Source organism: Felis catus, chromosome F1, assembly GCF_018350175.1.
Source record: "Felis catus isolate Fca126 chromosome F1, F.catus_Fca126_mat1.0, whole genome shotgun sequence".
NCBI classification, from domain to species: domain Eukaryota; kingdom Metazoa; phylum Chordata; class Mammalia; order Carnivora; family Felidae; genus Felis; species Felis catus.
This window is the reverse complement of record NC_058384.1, coordinates 57,390,209-57,407,963: the sequence shown is the minus strand read 5'-3', so window position 1 is coordinate 57,407,963 and position 17,755 is coordinate 57,390,209. Positions and strand designations below refer to the sequence as shown.

At 44.1% G+C, this 17,755-nt stretch overlaps 1 long non-coding RNA gene across 1 annotated transcript; it reads right to left on the bottom strand.

Moving 5' to 3' along the window:
- Window positions 1-705: 705 nt before the first annotated feature.
- LOC123382803 lies at window positions 706-6,379 on the bottom strand. The gene is made up of 3 exons (XR_006591774.1): window positions 6,018-6,379; window positions 4,675-4,726; window positions 706-1,163 (listed from the first exon to the last, which is right to left on the bottom strand). It is a non-coding gene; the product is annotated as an uncharacterized LOC123382803 (long non-coding RNA).
- Between the last annotated feature and the right edge of the window lie 11,376 nt (window positions 6,380-17,755).

The window sequence follows — 17,755 nt, the reverse complement described above, 5'->3', positions numbered from 1 at the left end:
CCCACACCTGTTAGAATAGCTGTTATTAAAAAGACAAGAAATAACAAGGCTTGGTAAGGATGTGGAAGAAAGAGAACCCTCATGCAACTGTTGGTGGGAAATGTGAAGCAGTGCGACCACTGTGGAAAACAGTATTGAGGTCCCTGAAAAAAATAAGAATAAAACTGCCATATGATGTAGCAATTCCACATTTATCTGAAGAAAATGAAAACACTAACTCGAAAAGAAGTATACACCCCATGTTCATTGAAGCACCATTTATAATAGCCAAGCTACTGAAACAATTCATGTTCACCAACAGATGAATGAATAAAGGGAAAACACACACACACACACACACACACACACACACACACACACAGAGGAATATTATTCAGACATTAAAAAAAAGAGAAGTCCTGACATTTGCGCAACATGGATGAAGCTTGATGGCATTATGCTAAGTGAAATAAGCCAGACAAGAAAAACAAATACGGGGGGCACCTGGGTGGCTCAGTGGGTTAAGCGTCCAACTTTGGCTCAGGTCATGATCTCATGGTCCGTGGGTTCAAGCCCCATGTCGGGCTCTGTGCTGACGGCTCAGAGCCTGGAGCCTCCTTCGGATTCTCTGTCTCCCTCTTTCTCTGCCCGTCCCCTGTTCATGCTCTGTCTCTCTCAAAAAAATAAATAAACATTAACAAAAAGATTTTTAAAAAATGATTAATTGTTTAAGGAGAGTCAAGAAAAATGATTTAAAGTTGAACAGGGATCAAAATGTAGCACTCTAAATGGAGTGCTCAGTTGCACACAAGATGTTGGTCACCCTGTTCCTGGTCAAGGAGGATTACAATATTTATTTCAGTTTTTAGGTGTTGAGGGATTTGACATCGACAATAATGTTTCATCTTTTATGACCACAATGAATGACTTGAACGCAGGTGTGAAGCCAAGGAAGAAATGAGAGGGTGAGCAGAAGAGCAAGGTGCGTACGATGAACACGGCGAGAGGGTTACAGAATGAAGCCTGGTTAGTCTGGAGGGCAGTGTGTTCTATTGGGTGTATGGGTGCTATTCACAAATTGCATTTGTAGACTGGAGCTTCATCAGAGCAGAATGGAGGTAGCACCTGTGTAAAAGGGTTCTTTGGAGAACAGTCACCATCTTTTTCTCAGATTCCATCACGGGCTGTGGAAAGGTAGGGTGATACAGAGGAAGATGCTGTAAACTTAGTCCTGTTGAAGGGAAAGGTAACATCATAGAAGACCTATACCAGATGGAGATGATGAACGAGGGTCAAGAGAAAAGGGAAGCGGGGGGCACCTGGGTGGCTCAGTCGCTTAAGCGTCAGACTCTTGTTTCAGCTCAGGTCATGATCTTACAGTTCGAGCCCTGCATTGGGCTCTGTGCAGGCAGTACAGAGACTGTTTGGGATTCTCCATCTCCCTCCCTGTCTCTCTCTGCCCCTTCCCTGCTCCTGCATGCTCTCTCTCTCAAAATAAATAACCTTAAAAAATACTTTATTTTAAAAAAGAGAAAAGGAAGGGAAGAGAGACAAGGGCATGACAAAATGGGAAGGAGGAGGAGTAAACAGATGAGGAAGAGAGGGCGGGGCAAGAGATGGGAAAGAGGAGAAAGAGTGGGTTTTTCATCTGCCGGCCTTAGTGGTTTCTGGGTAAATTGATTGAAAGGTTCAGGGCTGAGGATGATTGGTAGGTATGTTTGTTAAATGATTCCCTTCATGTTTCTCTATGTTTGCAATATTTCATTTAATGAAAAGGTAAAATATTAGCTCAATATTGTTCTGTGGGTGATTCAAACTCCGATATCTCCACTAACAAAACTTAGCAGGTGTTAACATTTCTCAATATTTACTCCAGATCTGTTTTCTTTTCAAAGAAAGCATGTGTTATACAAGGTGTCTTGACCTCTCCTCTGAGCTCCAAACTCATCTGCAAATTGGATAGCTCCACGTGAAGGTCTCATAGACACCTCAGACTAACTCTATTCACAGCTCAACTTGTTACCTTCGCCCCCAAATCTGCTTCTTTTCCGCTATTCCCTTTATTAAATAAGGAGGCCATCATCAATGCTACTGGTCCATAAGCTTGTTTCATACACTTTACCTGTCCTGCCATCGCTTTGCTCGTGAATGCACAGGCTGGTACATCCATCCTCCCATTTGCCCTTTTGCAAATGGGTCTTTACAACCTATAGAAACAATTTAGGCGTCCAACCTTAAGCAGATAATGGGGTATCACTGTAGATGCAACAACCAGACACACGTTGTTCTCCAAAGTCTTGTTGTCTTTGTACATATCGCGAAGTGTATCGTGAAGTGTATTTCAGGCAGCATCTTGCCTGGAGCAAGGATCTTCGCACCTTTTTCTGATACTTTGGGACTTTACTTTTTCAGAGAAAAAGGCAGGAATACAAAACTGGTCAGTCTCCATTATCTTCAAGTCCAGAAAGAAGACTTAACCCCAGGGTCGTATTATCACATTGTCATTTCGCATCCCTTCTGGGTCCTACTCAAGGAGAAATGATTTGACGATTGAGAGATGCTTCTAAGGTATATTTGTTTTTCTGTATGTATTGTGTTGAGCATGTGACTTCAACATTTTATTGCATGTGATTTCCTTTGCTTAGAACACTTTTCTTTCTTCAACCCTTTCCTCCTATATCAGATGTCCTTCTATTTAGATGTCTTCCCTGACTCTCCCCACTGCCCTTGACCCATTAGGGTTGGGAGTTCTTCTGTATGTGCCCATGGAGAATACTCCCCACCTTCCCATCAGAGTCCTTACAGTGCTGTACTGTAATTGCCTGCTTCTTTGTCTGTATCCCCCCCTAGAAGACAGCCTCTGGGAGGGCAGAATCATGTGTGTTCTATTCGCCATTGATTTCTCAGGACATGCCAGAAGCTCTTGCACTTAGTAAGCACTCAGTGGATACTTGTGGACTGTATTAAGTCTTCTCAACAACTCTCAGATCTGTTCCTCTTTTTTTCTCCTCCGTTTTACTACCTCTATTGCTGGCCAACCTTTCATTCTGTCACATGTGGATTATGGCAAAACCTCCCCCCTCTTCTCCATCTCCCAGTCCTCATCCTTCCAAGTCATCACATGCCCCAGTGACAGATTCTTATGCCCAGACTCTTTCATCCGCTTCCTTAAAAAGAGTTTGTGATGGTTTTCTCCTGCTTACCAGATTAAGTTCAAGGTCATTTCATCATTCCAAGACTTAACGTTCCAGCTTACCTAAACATACATACTCGGGTAACTTCTATCCCCAAATATAAACTCTTATCCCTAGACAGGCTGATTTCCTTGCTAATGTTTTATACATGGTAATATTAGGGTCTTTGCTGTTTCCCCCAACTGCCTTCTCTTGTATCCCTTCTGTCTTTCCAAACCCTTCTCATCCTTCAAAGCTCAAGCCCAAACTCACTTCCATGAAGACTTCTTTCAGCCATTAGGACTCTTTGATTTGTTTCGAATTTCATAGGCAATTTCCTCAATTCAATTTTAAGATGCTTGGAGTCAAGAATCGGGCCTTGGAATAGTGTATCAGAACCTGCCCTATCACATTAGATTGATTGATGTGTTATTCTTAAGTCTGTGGACTGATATACCACAGAGGTAATCCTGGATATTAAGATATCAAAAAAAGTCATACAAGAATGGTTTGAGGTACTTAAATTTAAGTACTTTCAAGTTAAGTGTTATCTTGTTACCCAAGGGGAAAAGTAGAAGTCCCACACACCTAACTCGATCCCAAGCAGCTATTCCTTAATGGAAACACAAGAATTGCCACATGTGACATTTGTTGTGGGTCCCAAGCGTTGGGAGATGGGGGTGGAGATACCAGCCAGTGGTGTCATACAAACAGGGCTTGGTACAAATGCCCCCCACCCTCTACCACTAAGGAAATGGAGGATGGGCCTTGTTTGATGCTGGCAGGGTGAAAAGAATCACGGTTCCCGCCCCCTGGGCTCACTTGAACTCAGTAGGGGCAAGGGAGGAACACACACAAAACTAGAACACAAACAACGTGTTAGGTAGAATCGGCATACGGAAAAATAAACTACAGAATATTCCAAGGTCTTGGCCTGGGATACTAACACAAAAATGGAAAGTCAGGAGGAAAAGAAGCCATTGTGAGGACCAATGATGCAAAATTTGGTTTTGAGCCCATTCGAGGATAAGGCGTTTAAGTAGAAATGGCGGTAGGTCAGCTACGAGTGGCCTTGGTGGGAATGTAATTGGGAGAGTTGGAAGCAGAGAGATAACAACCACTGAAGCATGTGGATGAGTCGCCCGGAAGTTCTGAGTGCGTTTTCCTACACGCTATTTTTTCATTGTTAAAGTGACATTAATAATACTTGATTTCCACTTCATATGAAGTTCTGAGAATTATTCTTAGATCTTGAAAGTGCTTTATTTCTCTTGTACTGATTGATCAAAGGAGCAGGACTTCATCTGGCTGCTGAATAGTTCCTGGGACGCTTTGATGCGGAGGGCAGGGGGGTGGAGGTGTGTGTGTGCCAGGACCTGGCTTTCCCCCTCCCCCCCAACACACTCGGGGTGCCCCGGCTGAAAGGAGGTGGAGCCCTTCCTGACTGGGACCCCGATGAGGGAGTACCCCTGGGGGTAGCGCAGCTAGGACAAGCCTGACATGATCCTGCAGGTGTACCTACCCAGCTGTTTTCCTTCCAACCACCAAACTGTGGAACACAGCATCCTGGAAACCTAATTAAGAAAGTTGAAATCAACTCCTATCAGCATCATAATGGTTTAGCTTAAGTGCGTTAATGCCTTGGTCTATTTATAGTGGAGTGCTTTTGTTTAAAATGCTTTTATAGAAAATGCTTCATATTTATATTTACATATGCTCTAGCTAGATAAAGCTGTCCTCGCTGTGAGCCTTTTCTGTGTACTCCAGACAGTATTAGATGCTCTACGCGCACACACGCGCACACACGCGCACACACACACACACACGGCTGGCTTCGTAGGTGTGGACCTGTGCGGCCGCACAAGACCCTAGGCTCAGAGAGACCCCCGCTTGCCTTAATCTGCTACCAGCACCTTGAAATTCTGGATACTGTCTGAACTAGCCACCCTGCGTTTTCATTTTGCTCTGCATATTATATAACGGACTGGGTACCCACGCTATTTCCTGTAATCCTGACAACTACTCCACGTGATGGCATATTCAATACCATTTCATAGATAAAGAGACTGGGGCTCACAGAGTAAATTGCCAGTGTACCTGAGCTGGTCTTTCCACTCTGATCGGGGTGACTGCCAAGACTTTGTACTCAGTCTGTGCTTCCAAATGGGTATTCATCTGAGTGCTCTGGGAGCCTGCCTCCATCAGATTCACCTGCAGAGCTTGGGCGTGTTCGGGTCTCTCGGGAGCAGGTTCTGTGGGTGGAGCCTGGGACTATGCATTTTAGTTCACTGCCCGGGTCATCCTTGCATACACTCAAGTCTAAGAGCAAAAGCTCAAAGTGCCTGGGTGACTCAGTCGGTTAAACACCTAACTCTTGATTTTGGTTCAGGTCATGATATCACAGTTTGTGAGTTCAAGCCCCGCATTGGGATCCACACTGACAGTGCAGAGCCTGCTTCAGCTTCTCTCTCTCTCTTAAAAATAAGTAAACATTAAATTTTTTTTTAAAAAATGAAAGCTCTACATCAGTGGCTGTCAACTCTTTTTGGTTCTGCCTGTGTAAGAAACACGTTTCAGGGCACCTGGGTGGCTCAGTCGGTTAAGCATCCAACTTCAGCTCAGGTTGTGATCTCACAGTTCGTGGGTTCGAGTCACGTCGGGCTCTGTGCTGACAGCTCAGAGCCTGGAGCCTGCTTCAGATTCTGTGTCTCCCTCTCTCTCTCTGACCCTCCCCTGCTTGTGTGCTGTCTCTCTCTCCCTCAAAATAAACATTTAAAAACATTTTTAATAAAAGAAGAAAGAAGTATATTTCATAGCAAGACCCGGTACACATACAAGACAAAAGTATCATAAAATAGTATCTACCTTATTACAGGTGAGGCCCTGGTGATTATTTCATTCTCTTCCAATTTATTCTTTAATGCCCATTGTGATTCATCATATAGATCACGACTCGTAATTTGTAAAACATAGTGTCTAGATGAAGAGGGAATGTTAACTAAGGCTTGAATCTAACACTGTAAAAACTGATGTAAAAAAAGATCTACTCTTCCACTTAGGATTGCTTAAATTAGAGGTTTTAAACCTTTCTTTACTCAACTCTTGAAAATCTGATGAAAACAGAGGCCCCATTTTACAGGAAAATTCATGTATATGCATAGCTTCTCATAGCTTTTCAGGGAGTCTCTGGATCTCCATCTTCCTCCGACCACATAAACAATCTTTAATTGTCACTCCTTGCAGCCTCCCATTATTACATCATCAGGGCTGAGCTTGAAGTTCCAGCGATTTATTTCCTTTAGGTCTTAAAGTCATAAAGATTGATACCCATTGGCTGTTCTTTATTTTCTAGTTATCTGATATCACAGGAATGCAGTTATTAGAGAAAAAATGTTGCCAAGGAATAAGGATGGCCGACTGGAAACATTTTTTTTTGAGGAGGCAGTGGTCATTACCATGGTGCGGAGGTCACCAAAAACAAAAACAAAAGCAAACGAACAAAACCAAAGGGTGAGGAGAAGAAAGGACCTCTACAGTCCCTCACTCAGTTGGGCCCCACTGGCTCTGGATCAAGAACTGGGACATGCAGACAAGAACTGGGACAAGACCTGGGATCTGGCATCTTTCTTGGGTGTTCTTGACTGACTAAACATAACCACAACACATCTCGGGAGTCTCTGAGATAGCCCGGGATCGGTGGGAGACTTTGGAGCTGTTTGGGCAAGACTAGAATATTTTGCTTTTTTTTTTTTTAATGCTTATTTACTTATTTTGAGAGAGAATACGAGCCAGGGAGGGGCAGAGAGAGAGAGAGAGAGAGGGAGAGAAAGAATCCCAAGCAGGCTCCACGCGGTCAGCCCAGAGCCTGACTTGGGGATCAATGCCACAAACGTGAGATCATGACCTGAGCCCAAATCGAGAGCCCGACGCTTAACCACTGAGCCACCCAGGCGCGCCTAATTCGCTTTCTGCACAAGAAAGCTATGCCCGTTCCCAGTGATTCGAGGAACTGGTCAGATGCACCTTGGGACTTGAAATGGAAAAAAGTCTGGGAAGATGCGGTCCCTAAAAGTCCAACATTAGCTGCAGATGCCTCCATGTGGAGTCGTGCTGTCGATGTCAAGAATAGTTTTTGGGTGGGCACAGGAAGGAACGATGGAAGGAAAGCTTGAGGAAAGTGCTTTCTGGTAGTGCTGCTCCAAGTGTGCTCCTTTGGCACACTTCTACCGGACCCAAATTGGTTTTTGTCCTTCGCTGATGTGCCGACAGTGTGCAGGAACACGCAGAATTTGACAGAGTCATTTTATGTCCATGGAATCTAAGAATACATTTAACCTTTTGTATGCCTACAGTTAAAATTTTTAATTTTTCAATACATCCACTTTTGCTTTATTTTAGAAAAGTGTAGTTTTTGACATCTGAAATTTTGGGGATGGAAACCCGCCAACATACACATGTTAGGAAGCGTAGGAGGGTAATTCAAAGACCAGAACTAAGGCCCCTCCCTCAGAACTGGGCCACATATAAATGAGTACAATTGTCAGTGACATTTGGGTTGCCATGTGAGAGGGCCGAGGGGAATGATCAGTGCCCTATTCTGAGGACTTTTCTTGTAACATCACAGAGGTTTTGTATTTCTACCGTAACTAGGAGGGATTACTCTCATGCCTGTATTTAAATAAATATATTTATTTATATTTGTATTTCACAAGGACTTTGAACATGTTTTATAAGCATTTACTAGGAAATGAAAATGACAATCTCCGCTTAATAGGTAAAGAAACGGAGGCACGGAGAATAACCATAACCCAGACATGTTGAAACGGGGAATTGGCCCCAGGGTTCCAGTCAGCCCCTCCTCCTGGTGTGGGTTAACGTCCAGATCCCCCACATCCTCCCCAGAGAAGATTCGGGGGGCGGGAGGAGTTGTGTTCATTTATTGTTTATTGTTTAAAGCTCTCGCCATCACAAATAAGTGGTCTATAAAAATAACAGGCAGCAAAGCAAACCTATTTCTTCAGTAAAGCATTAAAGTATCTCACCAAAATGAGTTTCCACATGTCGGACTGCAAAATATGTTTTCAGTACGAAGAGCTGCGGTATTGGGGTGCCTGGGTGGCTCAGTAGGTTCAGCGTCCGACTTCAGCACAGGTCAAGATCTCACGGTTTGTGAGTTCGAGTCCCACATGGGGCTCTGCACTGACGGTGCAGAGCCTGCTTGGGATTATTGTTCTCTCCCTCCCTCTCTGACCCTCCCCTACTTGCATTCTCTCTCTCTCTCTCTTTCTCAAAATAAATAAATTAAAAAAAAAAGCAAATAGTTGTGGTATTATTTTGGGAAAGAATGTCAGAAAACGCCCGATAATACATTTCAACTATAAATTAAGATTCTATTCCACACTCAGGGAAATAGAAAGTTTGTGACTTTTCTTTTTTTGGGTCTGTAGACCCAAGGGAGTGAGGGCTGCTAGAATTCAGAGCAGCCCCAAGACAAGGAGAATTGAACAGTCCCTTTGGGAGAAAACTATTAAGGAACTGGAAAGAGCAAGCCACAGTTCCCAGCATTATTTTAAAGCTGTCTCAGTAGAGGCTCACGGTCCTATTCGGGCACAGACCACTTTCACATATAAGCACACGTAGTTGAGTCCTTAAATATTTTTGCATGGGAATGATGCTTTTGGATTGCTTAAAACCTTGTTGCTGTTGAGCAGACCTGCTTGTTGTCTGCTGTGCACGGAGTGCTCGCTCTGGCCTCCGTGCTTCTGTCATGACATTCTCCTCAGAGGCTGCCCGATTCCCTCCTCTTCATTTATGTTGATCCTTTTGTCTTTGAAAATGCAGCTTAAAGCTTTGCTCCCCCCAGAAAGCCTTTTTTTCTAATTAAGCCCGTGTCCTTCTGACCCACTTCGTTATTTCCTCATGATTCCAATAGGTGTGTTCTATGCTATATTTCCATTCTTCTTTACAGGTGCCGTTGGCTTTGAGGTGTGTGTGTGTGTGTGTGTGTGTGTGTGATCCTAGTACAAGGCTTAGTGTGTGAGGTTCACTTCCTGATTGCTGCTTGTTTTTGTTGCTATTGCTGTTGTGGTTGCTTAATAGAAATGGCCCACATTTACTCTTCTAAGATGGATACGTGGTCATTAAAACCAATGCTGGCATTTAGGACGCTCCTTGTCTTTCACGAATTACTTACCTGCCTTAGGCAGATGGTTATGAGGTTAGTGAGGCTTGCATGGACTGAGGTCATTGACTCTTCTCCCGGTGTTTCTGGAACGCAGGCACTAGTGAGAAGAAGGAATAGAAGGAGGAGGAAGAGGGTGACACCATCAAAGATGAGACGAAGAAGGAGAAGAAATAATAAATAACACTATCAAGAGACAACAATGATGCTTAGAGTTATTTTATGCATTCTGTGTGTATTAATTCACTTAATCTTCAGAACTGTGCAAGAGGGACTAGGTACACTAACTGTGGTCCCCAGAGCAAGACCCCCTGTTGAAAATTATACATAATTTCAGGATGGTGAAAGCAGAGCGAGAAACCACGAGCAGGGCCCTTAGGACACAGGGCACTGGGTGACTGCACCGATGTCCTGCCTCCAGGAAGGGCACCCCTATTCCCATTTTTGGGAATTTATTTCTTTTTGTCCAATTGACAAAGAGGACCAGAAGTTTCCTAAATCTTCTGAAGGTTGACCCACCCTGCTCACCATTTCCTCAGTGCCCCAAGTCTGGCATTTTCTCGAACTTCCACACATTTTAACTGCAAGTCTAGGAGGGTTTCTGCATGGGGTTTCTTTAAGTGTGCACTGACTCAGTACACAGTATCATTTCTTCTTTTTTTTAAGTTGATTTACTTATTTTGAGAAAGAGAGAGAGAAGAGAGAGCATGGAAGGGGCAGAGAGAGGGAGAGAGAGAGAATCCCTGGTCGGGGCCAGATGCAGGGCTTGAACTCACGAACCGTGAGACCATGACCGTCATGACCCAAAGTCCAATGCTGAACCACCCAGGTGCTCCACACAGTGTCATTTCTAACTGTCATTTCAGTTGCTTAAGCAATCTGACCCCCGCCCAGTCCAAGAAAAACCCAATCCAATGCCTTCAACAGTATAATTAGCCCGCGAGTTCTCTCCCAGCCATCATCTGGGGCAGCTTTGCGCCATTTCTGCCCGGTGGTGTCCTCCCCTCCCCCATTACCCATCCCTCACACACAGACACATAGCCTCCAGGCTCTAAGCCATATGTATCTTTTCATTATTCCTTTCCTAATTCTAGTTTGCCCTTGGTTTTAATTCTAAACTGATTTCATCCATATAAAAACATCAAACAAGCTACCTAATGTCGTTTGGCCTGGATCCCGCCTGTAGGGCCAGACCTGATTTTGTTTCACATTTATCGCAAATCAACTCACAACAAGTTATTCACAATTTTTCTGTCCTCATCGCTCACCTCCATGTCTCAGGAGCACTTACGTTCTCACAGTCGGAGGTCTGACTGGTCTTTAGGAAGGGTAAAATGGAACAGAACGAGAGATGGGCATATGGAAACCAGTGATCCCTGTGTAGACGTTCAGGCTGCACACGCAGGAGACCCACAAACAGAAGAAAGGAGGCCGGGGTTCGGGCCTGGAGGACCCACATCAGGTCTCCACATCAGGTTGTCACAAAACGCATGCTGCTAGGCAACCACTTCTCCGTTTGAGGCTTGGTTTCTTCTTTGGGGAATGATCTAGGAATATTTGTCTGCTTACCGGACTCCTAGTGTGGATTACAAGAGAAGAATGTAAGCAAAAGGCTCTAGAAAATACACATAAGCATAGTCTCCTTTTAGTTGATTTACTTTCGCTTTATTTTTGTTGCGGCATAATTGGCATAGAACCTTATAATGGCTTCAGGTATACAATGTCATTTGTTTTTGTGTCTATTGGGAAACGACTGCCAACGACCACCACCGTAAGTCTGCTTAACATTCATCACACATAGTTACAAACTTTTCTCTCCTGTTGATGAGAACTCGGAAGATCTACTCTCTGGCAGCTTTCAGAGATGCAGTGCAGTATTATTAACCACAGTCACCATGCTGTACTCGACATCCCCATGACTGACTTATTCTATAACTGGAGGTTTGTACCTTTTGACTCCGCCCACTTTGCTGTTCTCTGCATCTATGAGCCTGGTTTTCGTGGCTTGGTTCTTGGTTTTTAGTTTTTTTGTTCCGTTTAGTTTTGTTTTAGGTCCTACACATAAAGAAGATCATACAATATTTGTCTTTCTTTTTTTTTTTTTTAATATGTTTTAGGGGCGCCTGGGTGGCTCCGTCGGTTGAGCGTCCAACTTCGGCCCAAGTCATAATCTCACAGTTTGTGAGTTCGAGCCCCACATCGGGCTCTGTGCTGACAGCTCAGAGCCTGGAGCCTGCTTCGGATTCTGTGTCCCCCTCTGTCTCTCTCCGCCCCTCCCCGACTCACACTTTGTCTCTCTCTTTCTCTCACAAATAAACATTAAACAAACAAATAAATATTTTTTAATGTTTATTTATTTTTGAGAGAGAGAGAGACAGAGTGTGAGCAGGGGAGGATGCTTAACTGACTGAGCCACTCAGGCACCCCTCATTTTCTTTAAATCTTAAATACCCAACTTCTTCCTGAAATCTCCTCTGGCCATTATAACTCACATTACGATTTCTCTTTCCCCAATGACCACAGCATAACTGTTAAGCCAACACAATAGGAATGAATCACGTCCTCGCTTGTGTTGTGATTATGTTATTTCATCTGAGACTTTTATGTCCTTTCCAGATCCTAGCACGATGCTAATCAAATTGCAGTTTGGTTGACATAAATATTAATCCGCCCTTATATCTGTGTTGGGAGTGGAGAGAAGAAAAGTCTGATATGATAAAGGTCAGCCAGAATGTCAGCAGGTTTTTATGTGGGCACTAGGGAGTGACAAGACTATTATCATGTCCTCATCAGCCTGTCCCTACATCTCACTGCTGCCACACAGCTTGTTAGTGACATGTGTATCCTGGGTCACTTAGTCCTTGAAAAGGACACGGACTGGGGCACAAAAAGGGCAGAACAGAGCCCCCTTGTACATCTATTCTGCAATTTCCTTATAGAGTTCGGGTTCCCAGTTTTACAATACGTCTCCCAAAAGATATTCGTTTCCCCTAGCATAAACTGTTACGAAAACATGCAAATAGCCATATCTTTTTTCTTAATGAAATTTAATTTTATGCTTTCCCCAAAGGTTTCCTCACGATTTCAGTGAGAACAACGTGAACGTAAGTATAAGGAGAGGAACTGTAGTGGTCCAGCTGCCTATTTAAGATGGGATATGGGGTGGGGTTTATGTAAGATAGATAGGTAGACCGATGATAGCTAGATGATAAATGGATATTGTGTGTATAGAAGAGTGTTTTAATCTGTACTACGTACTGTGTTAAATCTACTTCAAAGATCATCCCATGTGGTGGATATGCTATTACTCTATCTTAGAGGTGGCGACATGGAATAATAGAGGCTAAGTAATTTGCTCAAGGGCAACATCTAGAAAGTCATAGTGTCAGCGTTTGAAAGCGGACAGTCTGGTTCCAGAGCCCATGTTCTTGACCCTTAATGCTTCATGTTCTTTTGGATATAAAGACGAAGTTCAAGTCTACCACACTCTTTCTATAGTTTTACTTTATTAGCAGTAAAATATGTGAGAATACTTGGAAAGTTCCTTTCTCAAGGATGTTGCATAGGAAATTTGGGCACCGGGGAGGACGGTGAGTAAACACTCTCTAGTATCTTCTCCAACCATAAAATTATCCTAAATGTTACTGCATGAGGAAACCAAGTTTCATTAGTATTTAACCTCATTAAAAAAAATTTTTTTTTAATTTTCAAAGTTTATTTTTTGGGAGAGAAAGAATGTGAGGGAGGGAGGTTGCAGAGAGAGAGGGAGACAGAATCCAAAGCAGGCTCCAGGCTCTGAGCTATCAACACAGAGCTGGACATTGGGCTTGAATACAGCTCAGGTGAGCTGTGAGATCGTGACCTAAGCTGAAGTTGGATGCTTAACTGACTGGACCACCCAGGTGACCCTTTTAGTATTTAACTTTAAAAAAATTTTTTAAATGTTTTTATTTATTTTTGAGACAGAGAGAGACAGGGCATGAACGGGGGAGGGTCAGAGAGAGAGGGAGATACAGAATCTGAAACAGGCTCCAGGCTCTGAGCTGTCAGCACAGAGCCCGACGCGGGGCCTGAACTCACAGACCGTGAGATCATAACCTGAGCTGAAGCCAGACGCTTAACCGACTGAGCCACCCAGACGCCCCAGTATTTAACTTTAAAACTGAGAGAAAGAGGGGTGCCTGGGCGGCTCAGTCAGTTAGGTGACCGACTTTGGCTCAGGTTATGATCTCATGGTCCGTGGGTTCAATCCTCACATCGGGCTCTGTGCTGACAGCTCAGAACCTGGAGCCTGCTTCAGATTCTGTGTCTGCCCCTCCCCTGCTGGCACTCTCTCTCTCTAAAAAATAAATATTAAACAAATTTTTTAATTGTTAAAAAAAATAAAATAAATAAAACAGAGAAAGATAAATATCCTTCTGGGATATATATACATATATATATAGAGAGAGAGAGAGAGAGCACAGGACAGGGGCAGAGGGAGAGGGAAAGAGGATCTCAAGCAGGTTCCACGCTCAGCACAGGGCGCCCGACATGGGGCTTGATCCCATGACCCTGGGATCATGACCTGAGCCCATATCAAGAATCAGATGCTCAACCAACTGAGCCACCCAGGCACCCCTGGATTATTTTTTAAGTACTAAATAGTTAGAATTATATTCAAAATATCTGAAGAAATGGCAGAATGAAATCGGTATGTTCAGAAGTGTTTATCTCTTCCACCCACACTTAACACCCTTCCACACGAGTCTGTGCATCTAATTTCTCTTTCTCCTTCAAAATCTCTGCTCGAGGATGGTCTTCTCCAGGAATCCCTCTCTGACGTCTCCCACCTAGCCGGCCTCATCCATGTCCATTCGCTATGTTCTTTTGTCACTGTCCTTGTCATCACTAATTTTCTTGTTAGTTTCTCTTGCTGAACTATATGGGTCTATGGGTCTTAGGGATTGTGACCTTGTCATCTTTGTATTGCGGTTTCTAGTGTAGTGCATGGTGCTGAAAAGGTACATGGGAATACACTAATAATGAATTAATAAGTAAACTATAACAACATAGAGCCTATAAGTCTGAGAGAAGGACCTTGACCTTGCTGTAGACAGCTAGTGGCCGAAGCGGGCTCACGTGTTTCCAGCCTGTGCGAAAGCCCAGTACAATCAGAGAAATGCCCAGTTTGCAAACCCGTATGATTTTCGGGGAGTGGAAGACCGCAGGGAGCTCTTGTTCTCACCTGTCATGTCAAATACAAAAACAAACATCACCAGATTCCCAGGGTCCGCTGCTGTTGACAAGCGCTAGTGAACGATTCCTCTCCGAGTCTTCTTGTCTGCTTAAGGGGTCCAAGGTCAGAAAGGTTTGAGAGGGGAAGATGGCCTTGCCATTCCACATGTCCTTGCATAAGGCTTTCCTGCCATGTATTTTTTTAAAGAGAGATTTTAGTGTGAGGTCAGATCAGTGACCTTGCTGGGTGCAGAGCTCAAGTTTCTCCCCCCTCGGGCGCTACCTTCGCACCAGCTGATTCTAACTCATCCCTCAAAAGGAGCTCCTCTAAAAGGCATTCAACGACCTGCTACACAGTCACGTTGAAATGCCTTCCTCTTTGCTCTCAGGGCTCCAGGCAAGGCTCTATAATAGCGCGTATTCCCTGGGTCAGAGAGGGGCTGGCTGGCTCGCCTGTTTCCTCTCTGGGGCTGGCAGCCACAGAGAGACCAGTCCCACATCCCAGGGCCCGGTGTTCCGCTGCAGACAGACCCACGTGGCATCACTTGTGTCTCTGTTTCTTCGGGGGAAGGGTGTGAAGGGAGAGGGAGTTGGAGTCCATATCCTTGTTCTAATGGTCTGTGCTCTGGATGACGTCCTGGTGAGCCTGTCCCACTGCTACGGGCGGCAGAAAGATTTCAGGGTCCCTTCGCCGTGTCAAAATGAAGACTGACAACGAAGGCAGCCTAATTAAACTCTGAGAGCCTGGCCACCTCCCAAAACCCCGAATGGGATTTCATTAGATGCCGCTGTCCCTCCTCCCTCCTGCACAAAGCCCTGGTCCCCTGCCCAGCCTACATTTGAGAAAACAGGCCTGCCCTGGACTGGGCGGCCATCTGAAGGCTGATGTTGTAAACATTCCGGGGGACTTCGTGACACCTGGGGGGGGGGGGGCTTAACTGCTGTCGATTTGAAGATGAGTCCAGCTGCTATCCTGTGATGAAGGATCACAGGGAGAAGACACAGAAACAACTATTATAGATTTTACCGGCAGTGGCTTTCGACAGACTGGAATCGAAACAGTAATTGGTGAAGACGTCTTAGAGGTCACCAGTGACTAGGAGAAAGCTCCCCGGCTTTCTATAATAGCAGCCTCTGCCTGAGCACGATAATAACCTTGAGGAGGCTACCTTGCAAGATGAATTCATGTGGGGAGAGATCTGGGAACACCTCTAAATAGCAGCTTGCCACCTTTCAGGAACTGGGCGGTAATAAGAGTGAAGTCTTTCTCTTTAAAAGACTCTTTGCTACCAATTAAGGTAACCAAATAACTGCACCCCCGTTTTATCAAGAAATAAGAATCCTGAATTAACAAATAAGCCAAAGTCATTAGTGAGTATGTTCAATAACGAACGTATGTGTCTTAGTGAAGCAGAGAGAATAGAGAAGGTGGCTTTTCCTTCCTGGCTGCAAATGACCTTAAAGGCACCGTTAAATAATAAATGTCCATTAACTAGTCTTGAAATAATTGCATTTAAACCAATTTTATGATCATATGGAACCACATTTTATATCATAGTGCGGCAAGATAAAATTGCTTTATGTTGCAGATGTTAGCCAGTAACAGAAACAGTCTTGTGAGAATGATGAGCTCTCAGGGCATCAAAAGACTCCAGACGTCCCCAAGGTATGGCCTCACCAGCCTGTGGCATCAATTTTCTCTTCTCCCATCAAGAGATGAATTGGGAACCAGATCGTAAGGTGAGAAAGTTGTTCAAAGTGTCACTTTTAAAAGACAACGATACGAGTCAACAGGGAAGAAGGACTCTTTATCCAGCCTCCACCACAAATTCTGGCTTTCCCAACGAGCTGTTCATCACCTTAGGAGGTAGAGGAAACCCACCAATATTTATCAACACCCTATGTATCAAGGAGGCGGGCTGTAGAAATACAGATGTATATCATTTTGTGACGGGGGGGGGTGTCTGTCAGTATCTCCTCTTTGTCACTTATGATGTCTATCATCATGAGTACTTGAGTTTTTGTGTCCATATTGAAGTGTTCTAATACAGTGGTGGTGGTGCTTGGGGTGAAGAACTCAAGAAACAAGCCCCCTCCCTTCCCTTTTCCCCCACCTCCATATGCCAAATCAAGAGAGAGCGAGAGGGAGAGAGAGAGAGAGTGCCAGGGAGAAGGATTGAGATTTTATTCTTTTTTTAATCTTTTATTAACAAAAAACTTTTTTTTTTGCTTTTTAAAAAAATTTATCTTTTTAAATTTACATCCAAGTGAGTTAGCATGTAGTGCAACAGTGATTTCAGGAGTAAATTCCTTAATGCCCCTTCCCCATTTAGCCCATCGCCCCTCCCACAACCCCTTCAGTAACCCTCACTTTGTTCTCCATATTTATGAGTCTCTTTTGTCCCCCCCCTGTTTTTATATTATTTTTGTTTCCCTTCCCTTGTGTTCATCTGTTTTGTATCATAAAGTCCTCATGTGAGTGAAGTCATATGATACTTGTCTTTCTCTGACTAATTTCACTTAGCATAATACCCTCCAGTTCCCACTACGTAGTTGCAAATGGCAAGATTTCCTTCTTTTTGATTGCTGAGTAATACTCCATTGTGTATATATATATATATATATATATATATATATATATACCACATCTTCTTTATTCACCCATTGATGGACATTTGGGCTCTTTCCATACTTGGGCCATTGTTGATAGTGCTGCTATAAACGTTGGGGTGCATGTGCCCCTTTGAAACAGCACACCTGTATCCCTTGGATAAATGCCTAGTAGTGCAATTGCTGGGTCGTAGGGTAGTTCTATTTTTAATTTTTTGAGGAACCTCCACACTGTTTTCCGGAGTTGCTGCACCAGTTTGCATTCCCACCAGCAGGGCAAAAGAGATCCTCTTTCTCCGCATCCTCGCCAACGTCTGTTGTTGCCCGAGTTGTTAATGTTAAATGTTCTGACAGGTTATTAAAATTTTTTTTTTTAGGGGCGCCTGGGTGGCGCAGTCGGTTAAGCGTCCGACTTCAGCCAGGTCACGATCTCGCGGTCCCGGAGTTCAAGCCCCGCGTCAGGCTCTGGGCTGATGGCTCAGAGCCTGGAGCCTGTTTCCGATTCTGTGTCTCCCTCTCTCTCTGCCCCTCCCCCGTTCATGCTCTGTCTCTCTCTGTCCCAAAAATAAATAAATGTTGAAAAAAAATTAAAAAA